Raw genomic sequence first — 15,359 nt, 5'->3', positions numbered from 1 at the left:
CAAGACTTTTGTACGCGCAGAAATGGAAAGTGCAAGAAGTACCAACTATAGAAGATTGGATTTACAAATTGCTGTACATGGCAGAGATGGATAAAATGACAAGAAAACTGAAAGACCTTGACCCAGGACAATATACTGCAGACTGGGGGAAGTTGAAACAATACTTAGAAAAAAATGGGATGTGAAAGGAGAACTGTGGCAGTTTGAGAATTATTAAAATGAGATATTGTAAATGAAAGAGAGAAGTGACGTTACCAATAAGGGGGGATTTAACTATTAGAATCTAAGCTAGTTTTATGTTTAAGAAAATTCCAGATAGAATAATTAAGTATGAGTTAAAGGGATATATATGTCAATATTATGTGTAAGGAAATTTTATTTAGAATATGTAGTTAATTAATGAGAAGTATAATAAATATTGTAATGGATTTTTATAGAATATAACATAATACAGTATATAATATAATTTGAATATGCTTAGAATAAGAGTTACGATATATATTAGAGAAGAATATTAATGAAAATAAGTTGAGTAATAAGAGGGGTTAGGGGTTGGAAAGCTGCTGGAAGTCAATAAGGGAGGGGGGAGGAAAGGGTGGGGGTCAGAATTAATTAATTAGGGGATTGAATGTATGTATACTTTTTTAAAATTTGGGCTCACCAATAAAAAAATTTTATATAAAAAAAAGAAAAATATAGCATCAGGGAATTTTCTGCCCCAAATCAATGAGTGAGGCAAACCAAGATTTAAGTGATCATATGCAAGCTGAATATAGATTTTACAAGCGAAATATAATTAAAATAAACAATGGTGTCATGTTTTCTCTGAATGAACACATAAATCCCCCTTTTTACTAAGCTGTTTGTCAAATACCTTTAAAAAGGAAATGAAATAATTACAATAATATATGGCAAGCCTCATATTCCATAAAATAGGAATCACAACTTTTTAATCCAAATCAAAACTATTCAAGGACAGACTTGATCATTGACCAGCTCTAATATTATAGATTTCAACTGATAGGGGTCAAAGAGATCATGTTCCGGTATGTAGATAATAGCACGAGTTATAGATGCCAACCAGCAACAGTAAAAGGAGACTGATATTAGAATAAGGATGCCTCTGGCATATGCTGGCATCCCATATGGTTCACCAATTTAATTTGGGGAAGTGTTGATTAGGAAATATTCATGATTTTTTTGTGTACATTTCTCATTTTTAGAAAAATGCACAATCGATATGGAATAAACACAGCCCAAAATGCATTCAAGATAAGATGATGTTTAACTACTGCACTTTTAATCCTACTCTTCCTCCCAAGAGTTCCAAGTGGTGCATGTGGCTCCCTTTCCCTGAGCCATCCCCACAGCAGCCTAATGAAGTTAGGCTGACAGTATAAAATTGGCCCAAAGCCACCCAAGCAAGCCCCTGCTGCTTAGAGGCTGCTTAGAGAAGTGAACTCATGTTTCTCAGAAACAGTGTGGTGTAGTGGTTAGAGTGTCACTAGATGACACTAGATGACACGGGCATCCCTGGGGACGCCTTGGCATTTTGTAAGAGTGAGTTCCCATTGGGGAACTCCTTTTAACTGCACTATAAGGCCTGATTCAGTTTGAGATTACTGCAGGGCAAGGCCCGGAGGGAGGAAGAGATAGTCTTGACTCCCCTCCTGCACTGTTTTTCTGACCTAAAATGATGCCAGACAGGGATGCATACAGGTAATTAACGGATAAATAACTGTAGTCAATAGACTTATATGGGTGCAACTATGCTAGGGGTTGCAGAGAAATCTGTGGAATAGGATATTTCCTTTATAAATATGCCCTCCTGCGCAATTATGCTGTGACCACAATGAGGAATATATTCTCCAGAGTACTCTTCTTGGTTTGAAAATGTTCCTATCTTTATTCTAGTGCAGTCAAAGGGTTGGATGCAGCATAACATCTGCACTTATGCTAGAGCAGAAATGCAAGAAAAAGGCCATGATAATCACTTGCACAAAGTCAAACTTGTACCACTACTTGGTTTTCTACTTGCACAAAATATCCTGTGCAACAGATTTCTGGGCGCTATAATATACAGGGAGGTCTTGCACAAGATCTTGTGCAAGCAGAACTGCACTAAGTCCATTTACGTTTTGGCTTGTGCATTACTGGATCCAAACCAATGATATCATTAAGATTAAGATTCAATATAAGAAAATAAACCTCAAAGACTAGCATTAACAACTTTGCAGAAATGAAGAGAGGAAAAGCTTGTCTGAACTTCCCCTTAGTAAACAAGGAGACCTAGTATACAAGGAGAAGCCAGTGTGGTATAGTGGTTAGAGTGTCAGACTATGATCTGAGAGAGTCATCCACCTAGCTTCAGATGGCGGAGGTACCCAAAGCAAGGCCACCAAAGGTGACCAGAGTGGACAGGTATATTGTTCATATGGGCGATGCAGTCCTTAAGGTGTGCTGATCTCAAGCCGTTATAAGCCAGCACTTTGAACTGGGTCTGAAACAAATTGGGAGCTAGTGTAGATGGAGTAAGACTGGAGTAATGTTGTCCCTGTGACCCTCTCCAGTCAGCATTCTAATCACAGCATTCTGCACCAACCACAGCTTCCAGACAGTTGTCAAGGGCAGCCCCGCATAGTGCACAGTACAATAATCTAATATAGATGTTATCAAGGCATGCACCACAGTGGCAATATCTTTCTCGCTCAGAAAAGGCCACTGCCGACACACCAGCCAAAACTGGTGAAAGGTGCCCCCACGCTACTGCTGCCACCTGTTTACCCAAAAGGTGGCATAGGTCCAGCAGCAATCATAAACTATGAGCCTGCTCCTTTACATGGAGTGCAACCCTATCCAGAACAGGAAATATCCCCTTCCCCCCGCAAGTAACACTTCCCTTTGGTCAGGATTAAGCTTCAGTTTGTTAGCCCTCATCCACCCCCCCCCCACCCAAACTGCCTCCAGGCATTTCACGGTTTCCACAGCCGCCCTGAAATGTGCTGGAAGTATGAGCTAGGGCTGCGTATCGGCTACATATTGGTGACAACTCAGTCCAAATCTCCGGATGACCTCTCCCAGTGGCTTTATATAGATGTTGAAAAGCATGGGAGTCAAGACAGAACCTCATGGGACCCCAGAGGCTATGGGGCGGAGCAGCAGTCCCCCAGCACCACACTATGAAGCCTACTTTTGAACTAAGTCCAAAACCACTGCAAAACAGTGCCTCACAGTCCCAACCCCAAAAGGCAGTCCAGAAGAATACCATGATCCAATTATATCAAAAGCCACTGAGAGGTCACGGAGAATTAACCACTTGCATTCCCCCCATCCATGTCCCAGTGCAAGTTACTGGAAATATATTTCATTTGCTAGCATAGTTACCTGGTCAGCAGCATTTTCCCAACGTGCCCCAATGAATCTTCAGGCAATTAAATTGTCAAGAAGATAGAACTTACATATTATCGAGGTAGATTCCATTCACAATATTTTCTTGTAGAAGAAAGAAGAAAGAATCCTAGTCTAAGGTAAACTTTCCATATTTGATATGATCAACTGAGGGCCAAGCTACAAGTGACGAATGACACAGGTTGAACACTTGTCAGCTTCCCTCAAGTTTTGATGGGAAATGTAGGCATCCTAGTCTTGCAGCTTGGCTCTCTGACTGCTGTCCAATGGACTTTTCAACTGTCACTTGTCCAACATTCCACCAAGCTGCCTACATTTCCCATCAAAACTTGAGAGAAGCTGACAAGTGTCCAATCTGTGCCTTTTGTCACTTGTGGTTCTGCTCTAAGGTGCAGTTCCCCACTCTGCCACCAAAGCTTGTTGGGTAACCTTGAGCCAGTCACACACAGTCAGCCTAACCAATCTCACAGAGTTGTTGTAGGGATAAAATGAAGGAAAGGAGAATTATGCAAGCCACCTAGAGATCCTATTCCCCCAGTGGGGGAGAGAGATCCTTCTCTCCCAGCCTCTGCCCCCCAACTCTCATCTGGCCAGCAGGGGAGAAGGCACAGGAAATGGGTCCAGAAGCCCCAAAGTGCATCCACACACACTCCAGAGCACTTCCTTGTCATGCTGGGAATATCATCATTTCCAGCACAACAAGGAAGTGCTCTGGAGCACATATGTACTGCACACACATGCAAAATAAGTCCTCCAAATGCATGTGCCCCCCAGCCCCCAGTCTGGGCTCCAGGGGACCAGGCAACCCTAAAGCCACCTCAGGTCACACTGGGGAGAAAGGCAGGATATAAATGAATAAATAAATAATGAGCGTACTGACTACAATATTCCATTACCCTACTTATGATCCTACATAGACAATAATAAAACAAAGACATGAGAGAATATGATCCTTTTATTCTTTCAACACTTGACATTGGGGACAAATTTATGAAATGTCTGATTCTTGAAGTATCTTTATTAGCCTAATTTATGATTCAAAATACCAAATAAATCATTTCTAAATGTTGGAAATATAATTTAAAATCTACAGCATTATCCCGTATGTGGCAGACTTGTCCAAAAATACAGATATCAGAGTAAGATACTGAAACAAATTAAACGAATGACAAAATAAAGTTTACAGTGACTGGATCCAACAATAAAGCTGTTAGAATGGAACACACTTTTTTTTTTACACAATTTTTGACAATTAAGGGGAAACTAGTAAAAACTTTCACTATTAAAGAAGAAGTTACAAAAGTAGGGTAAGCCAAATTAATTAGATATGACATCTGAGATTTGAAAACTTATCTTTGGACAGTGGCTGGCAACACTGAAATCCACAATTATACATACTTATATTTTTCAGACAGTAATAATGTATACTTGTGTAATTGAAATATTTGGACACATAAAGCTGCTTCATACTGAGTCAGATGGTCATTGCTCTATCAAGGTCAGCATTGTCTGCTCTAACCAGGGCTGAATCCACACTTACCGGCACAGCGCTCAACAGGCGGAGTGAGAGCGTCTTTCTGACCGTTTTTGTGACGCAGGTAATAGGTGGTGTGATGACATCACAAAATGCGCCAGAAAGATGCTCTCACTCCGCCTGTTGAGCGCTGTGCCGGTAAGTGTGGATTTGCCCCAGATCTCCAGGGTCTCACAAAAAAGATCCTTACCACCACCTATTACCTGGTCCTTTTGTAGTGCCAGAAACTGAACCTAGAACTCTATATGTGCAAAGCAGTCACTCTACCACTGAGTCATAGTACTACTACAAATATGATTGTTGGTACTAGAGTATTTTGATAACATTGGAAAAATACTGTAATTCTAACAAATATGAGAAAGAGTCATTTTATTCTTTCTGCTGAAATCAACGTATTTTTAAGACTGCCCTCTGCTTGGAACACTTCCACTGTGCTATCATGAACTCAGTAAACCACTACTATTTGTTAAGCAAGCGGGGGAGGGCATAATTTTAAAGAAGTCTCTGCAAAGAGGGGGGAGCCCTTGTGCCATCCTTCAGACACTGGATAACACTTCTCTTTTCCAGCACAGAGTTCATCATATTAAGTGGTTCACAAACAGAAAATGGTTATCCTGCTGAAGGCTGTCCTACACCACAGTATTATATTTAATACAGTTCATATTTCATTGTGAAAACCCTCTACATCTAAATAAACCCTTTCATCTAAATAAATGAGAAAAGGGCCTCAATATAAAATATTCCAGATAATTTCTATGGCTCCTCTCTACCTGAAGGCTCCGTTGCTCTCCTCTATATCACAAATCAGAGGAGAACCCAAAATCTATTGTATGAAGAACAACTTCACACTATCCTGATAAGGTTTTCTGAGCAGCAGCTTAATTGGGATTTTAAAAACTGTATACAGACGAAATACCAGAAGAATTTTAGGAAGGATAAGATATGCAGAGTTCAATTTAACATTGCCTCCCTCCAGGGAGATAAAAACCTCACAGAACTATTCAAAAAGGTTTGTATTTTAAACAGAAGCACTAGTATATTCCGAACAATTTCTGACAAAATATATTTTCATATCACATATATCGCATATCACATATATTTTCATATTCAGGAGCAAAACTGTATGTCTGTTCAAAAACATTCTAAGTTTGAAGTTTAAATGCAATCTTACCCATTAACCATCATGCGTCTACATACTTCTAACAGGCACTGATAATCAAAACAGTCCAAGAATCAAATTATTTCTATCTTCACCTGTCAGAGAGAAAGCAGAGTTTCGTTCTACTCTCTCTGCTTGAAAAGCTTTGTATTCAAGTAAGGAAAATCGCTATGGACTGGGCAACACACAATAAATCAAAGAGAGACTCAAGGACAAGAACATGAGGAACACAGATTAGTCTTGTTTATATTACTAGAGCACAATGAAAAGCCAGCAGCTGCAAATGAAGCCATGAAGGTAAAACAGGGATACTGGTGCAACAAGAGAGAGAGAGAGAGAGAGAGAGAGAGAGAGAGAGAGAGATCAGAAGTCAAGCTGTCTTTCAGGGTATCCAGGGCTCCCAACACAGCTGCATCAGGAGTCTGAAATTCTATTGTTCTGCTACAACTGGCCCAGAAGTCACAATGCAATATTTTGTCTTTTGCCCCCTTCTAGAAGATGAAACCATAGAAATGCTGGCCTTTTAAGCCCCCTCCTCTCTGTTCTACAAGATTTCAAACTGCAGAACCTGTTAAAATGCACCCTACACACCTCCATACCTGAAAGTTTTGTATCAGATAAGCAGAACAGCCTACCTTTGTCACCTTTCACACTTAAGCCATTCCCCCCTCTCTTGCCAATTCAATTGTCTTTCCATCTCCTCTCTCTCACACAAGAAGGTCCTCCATACAAGACAAAGTATGGTTTAGTCATGTTTTCAAAGACCAAGGCAACATACAGGTAACTCAGCTGGATGCAGAATATTATCCCTTATTATTTCCAAGGCAGCAGACCTCTGGCCTTCAGCAACTAAGAAAACTGAACATACCTTTCTCAAGGCCAAGTATGAATATAAATTTAGCTGCTGCAGAAAAAAAAATCATTTTCTGCATTCCATCCCTCCTCTCCTTCCTCCTCTGTGGCTCATTCTCTCAAGCCTATCAAGCCTCCAAGCACCACAGCAAACGAGAGAACGAATAACAACCATGTATTAACAGCTACACGCTCTCCTTGTTTATGCCTCCCGCCTCTCTCTGTGGATTCCCCCTGTGAATAATGCAGGAGCTGTAGTCCAAGACACTACCCACTCTATGCTTCTCTCAGAGTCAGCTGAAAACAGGCTCAAGTGCCAGCCGGGGCCAGGCCCCATGTTCTACACAGTGCAAGCCAGAGACGTTTGCCTGACAGCCTCTCCCAAACCTCGTTGTTCCAAAAGATGCTGTCTCCTTTTGTATCAGTCCTGTTTATAAAACTGAGCAGTTATATAGGACAAATGACACAACATGGATCTCAAACTGGAAAAAAGAAGTCTTGCTCCTGTATCTCTCAAAAGCAAGCAGGAATGTAATAGGGGAACAGAGCAATTAGGTCCTTAGAAGATGGCATCATTCTGTCAAGGGCTAGGAACGAAGTCCTCACCCATTTTCTATTAGAAGCTCAAACCTACCCAAGGTAGAGTTTGGGGCAAATGCTAGACTCTAGCAGCTAGAGTATCGCCCAGCACTATGATGTCACTTCTGGACTGTGCCAGAGGCAATGTTATCGCACCATAGAAGCCAACAATTCCCGCCCCCACCCCCCATTTCTCTGTTTTTTTAAAAAAAACCTGGAATCACCTGTTGGAATGTTCTGGGTGTTGCCCCTATATAAATTAGTACCCCTCCCCCAGGATGTGTGTGAATTTCCATGCTGGAAGGAGGCAACAGATCCAATACAGTACAAAGATGGGATAAAAGAGGTTTAAGGCAGGCAGAAACCAGGCCCTGAGAATTCAGGGCCAAAGAATCTGCAGTAGCTACAATTAGAAACTTCAGGAGCTAGAAACAGATTTTATTTTTGCTTCATTCATATCATTTAAATCTGCAATTACTCGGTGCTTGCACAGGAGACTACTTTTTTTTTTTTACTTGCAAGGGGAAAGGAAACCGAAAGCTTTACACTCCCTAACTACCACTTGCAGGACGTCCAGGGGCACCTCTCCATGATCAGCTTTCACTGGAGGACAACACATACTGGAGGCCTTATCTGTTTACTTACACATAAGCAATTTTAGTAGGCACTGAAGGGTGCAGAAGCAATATAAGCCAGCAATATTAGTAGTCAGTAGCATCATTTGCCAAAATAGGCTTGCCATCTTCCCACTGGGGGATTGCTCACCCGCAGCTGTCATTGCTTGCTGCAGCTCAGCTGAATGGCAGGAGGAAATGACCAGAGAAATTAGGGGGGGGGGGACGGGAACTGCTGGCTTCTATGGTGCGATAACATTGCTCCTGGCATAATCCAGAAGTGACATCATCGTGCTGGGTGATACTCTAGCATTTGCCCCAAACTCTATGGTCAAACCATAGATTGTGACCCCCCCCCCCACACACACAAACACACACGTCCCCACCACCATCTCCTGCTGGTTACCAGGCTGTGCCTGGCAATCCTACCCTAAAAGCTTCCAACAATTTTTTGAAGCCCAGTAAGCAGCACATAAGCTATCATGGCTACTGCCAGTTTAAGAGCTAAGGTGTTTCATTGCTCTTTGGTATACTCCCCCTGCCACTGGACCAGACCAAGCTGTTTTCCTAAGTCACATCTGAGTATGTGGGAACTTATCACATTCCAGCCAATTTTCCATTACTTTCCATTAAGCACACACCCTTAGCTTTCCATTGCCATCAAGCTGTCAAAGCCTAAATGGTATTTCATTTAAACCATGGATAAGGTTACTCACTGGTCAGAAAAAGTGAGTCATCATCATAACCCTTTGATAGACTGTTAATATGAAGCAATGGGTACAGTGAAGGTAAATAACATCACCTGATAATAGCTTTAGATCAAACTGATACTAAAGGAACAGTTAGAGGAACCAGTCAAAAAGTTGGCAACCCTAACTGGACATGAAGGTGGATCTTTTCAACTATGATGCACAACGCTGGCAGCCAGTTGTTGATTTGCATGGTGTTTCTGGGCATGGAGTAGGGGTCACTGGGTGTGTGTGGGGCAGAGGTATTTGTGAATTTCCTACATTGTGCAGGGGGTTGGACTAGACGACCCTTCCAACCCTATGATTCTTTGCTTATTCAGATGAGACCTGTTCCTTCATTTCCCAAAGAAGTTTAATATAAGAAAGGATGTAAATAGTGTATTATCTCACAGCCTGTTCCAATGCAATTTACTCAGAATTTAAGACAGACTGAGCTCAATAGAGTTTACTTCCAAGAAAGTACGCATGCACAGTCAAAACTTGAATTTTGCAAACCAGATGCAGACAACATGCTGGCTTCCAACACAGCTTGGACATGATCATATAGCAAAGGACTCACCAACTTCCTGCAGTGCCTCTCTGCACTGTAGCTGTTCTGCTGAATCACTTACTGCATTGCTGGCAAGGCTGATGGGGAACATTTCGAGAGGTTTGCAGAGCTTCAGCCCGAGGACACTCTGCACAGCCGAGCTAGCTAAGCGTTTAACTCCTACGGCAGTGCAGAATAGTAAGGGCATTAAGAGACAATGAAAGGATAATTGCTTCACAGCAGGAGTTTATATTGCCTGAGCAGGGCTGCCCCGGGTATAACTGGCTGTTTTTCAACAGTTAACACATTTGTTCACTGACCCAGGACTAGCTGCCAAAAAAGAAGAATATCCCCTGGCTCTGAGTGCCGGGTGGAATTCAATTTGGGTCTTTCCAAACCTTTTTGAAGAATTCTCAGAAAGAGATCAGGGTTGGGGTTTTTTGGCATGGCAAGAATCCTCCCAAGTCTAGTGTGACTCAATCTGAGGGAGCTCTTCCACTATTACTCATCTTCTCATCTGTGATCTGTCAGTTTTCCTCTTCTCTAAACTTACAAACTGCAAAGGCCTAAATTCCCTGTTCTCTTCTATGAAGTCTTCTGAGTCTTGCTTGAAGTCTCTTCTTTCCCCCAATGTGAGCTCTGAGAGTTGTAGTTCATGAATCCTTTTGGATAATAAGTTAGGACGGAGGCATGCAAAACTACACTTCCCAGCCCTCATCAGCTGAAGCACCATAAAAGTCTTTGCTTTATCCCGCAGCTCCCATCTTCCTATTCTAACCCTCACTGGGTAAGTTTATAAAAGCATAGCAAGGGAGGCAAACTGGAAAGGGCTGGCAGAGGTAACATTCAAACAGGCTTGGTTCCTATGGCTTGAGATTTCAGAGCACCACCCCAACTTCACATTTCCAAAATTATTTTATATCTCATGTATATATTCCATGTAGGGTTGCCATCTTTGCATTATGAAATTCCTGGAGATTTGGGGGTGGAGCCTGGAAGGGCGGAGTTTGGGGGAGGGGACTCAGCAGGGAAGGCTGCTGATAATAAGCACCCCAAAACAAAAAATTATACAGATTTTCCAGGGGGTGTTTTTTGTAATGCTAAAATCTCTACATTTGTGTAACCATTCCAGAAAAATTACATGGCAATGACCCCAAACCATCATTCTCGTGTTTATTTCCGCTCAGGAATTACAGAATGCACATCCCTAGTCTGAAGGCCTCCAGCCACCACCTGGGGCTTAGCAACCCTTTTTGTAGGGGAGATGACTGTGCCAGACTACAATGGACTCATTTCAAACCGGAACTCTCAACCACACTCACTCCCGGGATTGATGTCATCGCAGCGCCCTGGGAATTCGCACCGGAGGCCTGTTCCCCCACCTTTCCCCCTCTCCGTCAGTCAGGTGAGTGGGGGTGGGGGTGGGGATGGAGGGCAGGAGCAGGGGATCCCCCACCCTCGCAGGGGGACCTAGCAGCCCAAATCTACATTGTGAATGCATTTTGGAAGCTAACAGTTTTACATCCATAAGGTCTCAGAGGTGGTTTTATCAGACAATTAAGTAACTCTAGGAGGTTCATAATGCTGAACTTCTACCACAATCTGCAGTGGCTGGGCTCTTGAAATCACTTTCTGTGTAAGAACAATCAGCAAAATTATGTACAGACTTCTCCTCCTGAACTGTGCTGACTTTTCAGAGGATTGGGGCTGAAAAGTGAGGCCCCATCTATGTGAACTGCATCATGCCTGTCAAAGCCAATTGCACTTGAAATGTGATGATGCTCGTGCTCAGGGCTTTTTTTTCCTGGGAAAAGAGGTGGTGGAACTCAGTGGGTTGCCCTCCAGCGGCACAGAAGGCAATCTAAACTCCCCTCTGTCTGGAGATCAGGGGGTGGGGCCACCAACCATGTGACCATTTTCAAGAGGTTCCGGAACTCCGTTCCACTGCATTCCCACTGAAAAAAAGCCCTGCTCGTGCTTCAAAATTTGGAACTTGCTCAGCTCTGTGCAGGACTGGGGCCTAGTCATTAGATGTTGACTCCTACCAGCAATTTCTGGTGTCACCTGAGAGGTCAGCATATTTTTCCAGTCCTGTAGTTGTTACTCTTGCTGAGCTTGTTTGTTCTACAGTATGGCATGCAACCATTTTGCTCTGGTCCCATGTTATCCCCTCTGCATTACCAGGGGAATTTTGGTTAGCTAGTAAATATGGTAGCTGTTCCTTGCTCCCATTTTGCTGTTTTTAACTAATTCACTAAAAGCAAAAAAGATAATTTTTGTTGGGCAGAACTATTATACTGTTCTCCAACATTATGCCTATTAAAAAACAACAGTATAATAAATGCTTGCTACATTTTTGTTTATTTTAGGTATTTATATCCTGATTTCTCAACAACGGGATCCAATGCACCTTATAACATCATATTCTCCACCTGTGTTGACTGTGTGGCTTTGACATACAGGATAAAGTTTGTAAATTGGACGCCATTAAAATGACACGTTCTTACCTAGTTTGTCCTAGGCACCTATGCCCCAAGGTTTCAATGTCACATGTGGCTGAATGTAATTTTGTACAATCAATAATTTTGACAGTTCTGTTCTCAACCTCTTGCTGGTTTCCATAGATACAGATGGGAAGTGACAAGTTCTCATTGTCTGTGTTGACCCTATTGTAACCTTTTGCTCCTGGACTTCCTTGTTGGAGAATATGCTTACTCTGGTGTCTGGGTTTCTTTCCCCTTTTTTAATACTATGCTTGTTTTGATCTGTCTCTTTACATTCCTTGAGGATAAAAACAAAGGGGAAATGTGATTTTGCTTGTTTGCTGCAGTAACTTTGCTGATTTGCCGAACTTACAGCAGTTGAGTTGTTGACAGTCTCACACTGTTTGTGCAGCAGAGAGGCAGGGCTGTACCCTTTTGCTGCTGATATCCAGATGGTGCTTTTGTACATTGAAAGGTTCCCAACAGTGCTCACTATTTCTGTTGACGGTGATGCTGCTGTGTGCCTAATGCCTTTCCCCAAACAATAAAATGCATGAGATGACCGTTGGACTGGAGTTTAATATTCCATAAAGTGTGGAAGTTTTCAAGTACAGAAAAAATAAATGGTTACTACAAGCTCAAACAGAATTATAGATTGTGACCATTCCACCTCAATCTTGCCTGGGAGGATTTAGCCTGGGGCATGCCAGGGGTGATAAGTCACTAACCAGTGGGCCACCCCAAAGGGCAACACCAAAGGGACCTTCTCTTGTGACTGACCCTTTAGGAACAAGGGTATTGCCTCCTCTTTGTTTTGTGTTATGCTAGAAATTCTCTGTGCCTATTGGACTGTATGAGTGATGGAATATCCTCCAGTGAAAATGGAGGAGCCCTTGGACCCCTCTTGTGAGAGAAGAGGTGTTAGAAAATTACCAGGGTTGCCTGATGAAGGCTTGATAGGGTTACATCCCTCAAAATTAAGTTTGAGTTTATAGAAAGTCGTCCCCCTTTTCTTCTTGCATGCTGGGTTACTGTCTTGACCATTATCTCAAAACATTTAGTTAATATTTTTATCTTTGTCTACAGCTTCTCTTGCAAGGGTTAAGGTATGTCTGAGAAGGGAAGGTTCAGGGGAGTGTATGGAAGTGGCACTAACCTGAACATCTCCAGTGTGCTGAGCAGAGTAATTTATGGTGAAAAGAGTAATGTGCCAAATTATGAGAAGGTAATTTAGGTATTTATGGGTTTTGTCTCCTGATCCCCTTCCCAACCAAAGCTACTTTGGGGGTCTTAACAGTGACCCACTGAGTTTGAAAGGACTTGTGTTGAATTCTGTTTACTAAACAATGAAACATCTTTCAATCAGAATCACAGCTGAATGGAGTGATCTCACATGTTTTACCAAGACATGGTTGTATTAAAATGGCGGAGGTTTGTCTCAACTGTCTCTGACAGGTTTCTCAGTACAACAGCACATGGAACCTGGTGACCAGAGAGGAGAGCGTGATACTGCTTTGGTCTATCATAATTTCATCTCTTTGTGCTAAGCTTGGAAACACAATGGTAGCCTATTAATTTATGTACTTCATTTATACCCTGCCTCCTGCCAAAAGAAGAAAGAGGGAGATTTCAACCCCTCCTCATAGTGGCTGTTGGTACATATTAGCCACATGAACACAGAAATCACCTGTTCCACTGATGCTGCATCCAGCCCTATGCATAAACCGTTTGTATGCATGAAGACTCTGTCAGTGTTGGACTGAACTCATGTAGATGGGGAGTAAGGCTAGTGGGAAATGTTGCCAGTTTGGTGTAGTGGTTAAGGACAGCAGGACTCTAATCTGGAGAACTGGGTTTGATTCCCCTCTCCTCTGCTTGAAGCCAGCTGGGTGACCTTGGGTCAGTCACAGCTTCTTTGAGCTCTCTCAGCCCCACCCACTTCACAGGGTGTTTGTAGTGGGGATAATAATAACACACTTTGTAAACTGCTCTGAGTGGGCATTAAGTTGTCCTGAAGGACAGTATATAAAGCGAATGTTATTATTATTATGCCATGTGTACAGGGCTTGTGTTTCCAATATTTTGCATTTGGCACCTTTGCTCATGGTCAATAGGGCAAATGGCGTGTTGTCAAATGTTTGATTTTCCTAGAGCTCCTTTTTTGTTTCAAGGCTATGTTGTGGCTTGCCCCTTACCTTGCATTCTCCTCTCCCTTTTCTTCTAGCTTACATTTATTTAAGTGGTAGAGAAGACTGAAATATATCAGGCACACTCTTAATATTGACAGGTTGAATCCCTCCCAGATTTTTGATTGGTGGTGGAGGGCCTCTTTTTGACCAATGAAAAGCTACCCTGTGGATTATGGGATCCCATGTGGAAAAAAGATACATAAAACAGGAGGTGCTGCAGTAAGGAGGGAAAATGGGAGGAGGGGAACTGAGTGAGACTGAGTAAACAAAAGAGATAGGATAAGATCCTCTGTTTTGTTTACATTTGCCAGAGATTAATCTCAACACAGGACATACAGGAATACAAAGCTTGGTGGTCTGGAGTAAGCTCCAGCAGGTTGCCCACCACTGGCAGGCACCTCAGGAAAGTGCACTACACCTGTGCTCCCAACTGGCACGGCAATGTCACTTCTGGAAGTGATGTTATTGTGCTGCTCATGGGAATGTTCTCGCACTTCGTTTTGGGCCTCAAACAGGCCAAATTGGCACCATCCAGAGCTCAGGAGTGCTCTCATGGATGGCATGGTGATGTCACTCCCAGAAGTGACATCATCATGCTGGCTCTGGAGCACGCGCAGCTGCCAGCACAAAGGAAGTGCCAGGTTCCCAACCCTCCTGGCAGGAGGATACAGGGACCTGGCAACCCTAATCCCACTACTCATACCCATTGCCCAAGTAAACAAGCTCTCTTAAGCCCACAGGTGCTCCACAACTTGAGGAGCAACAAAAAGGTGAGTGCTGGGTCCCCCCTCCCCTCAGAAGGGTAAGGGGATCTAGCAACCCTAATGTAGATTTAACAGCACAGCATGGTGCAAGATCTCCCATACCTTACTTTGCTAACATGCATGGAACAAAAGAGTCAGAATTACTCAGGGATGCTTAGGAGATACAGAGAAGGCAGGGTTATGCTAAGAAGAGTGGAGAGATCAGTCGCATACAGGCTGAGTAACTAGGCATATGATCAAGTGATAAGTGCCATTGAGTTCAATGGGGCTTTTTTCCCAAGTAAGCATGCATAGACTTGCTGTCTTAGTTCGCTTTTCTTCTTGCTATGTTTATGTAGGCTTGCCAGCAGGCCAGTAAGAAAAAATAGACTTCCTTCTTCTGTGCCTTCAATAGTATCTTGATCTACAGAAGTCAGTAGATGAATATTTCCATGACATGGAATAGTAACACAAGATACCGGGGTGGTACAACTTTCTTCCCCCAGGAAGAGGGCTTTTA

The 15,359-nt window shown here is 42.7% G+C and overlaps 1 protein-coding gene across 17 annotated transcripts in view; it reads right to left on the bottom strand.

Moving 5' to 3' along the window:
- The window catches only part of NFASC (neurofascin), a 328,885-nt gene that overhangs the window by 288,613 nt on the left and 24,913 nt on the right, over positions 1-15,359 (bottom strand). Inside the window, exon 1 of one of the 17 annotated variants that reach the window (XM_054981818.1) lies at positions 9,455-9,584. The exons of the other annotated variants lie outside the window; for them this stretch is intronic. The gene's annotated coding sequence lies outside the window, so the exon portion shown is untranslated. Of the gene's footprint in view, positions 1-9,454; positions 9,585-15,359 lie in introns of those variants that run through there. 17 annotated transcript variants of the gene reach the window in all.

The sequence above is a fragment of the Eublepharis macularius genome, chromosome 5 (genome assembly GCF_028583425.1).
Source record: "Eublepharis macularius isolate TG4126 chromosome 5, MPM_Emac_v1.0, whole genome shotgun sequence".
In the NCBI taxonomy this organism is placed as follows: Eukaryota; Metazoa; Chordata; class Lepidosauria; order Squamata; family Eublepharidae; genus Eublepharis; species Eublepharis macularius.
This window is presented reverse-complemented; position numbering and strand designations above follow the sequence as displayed.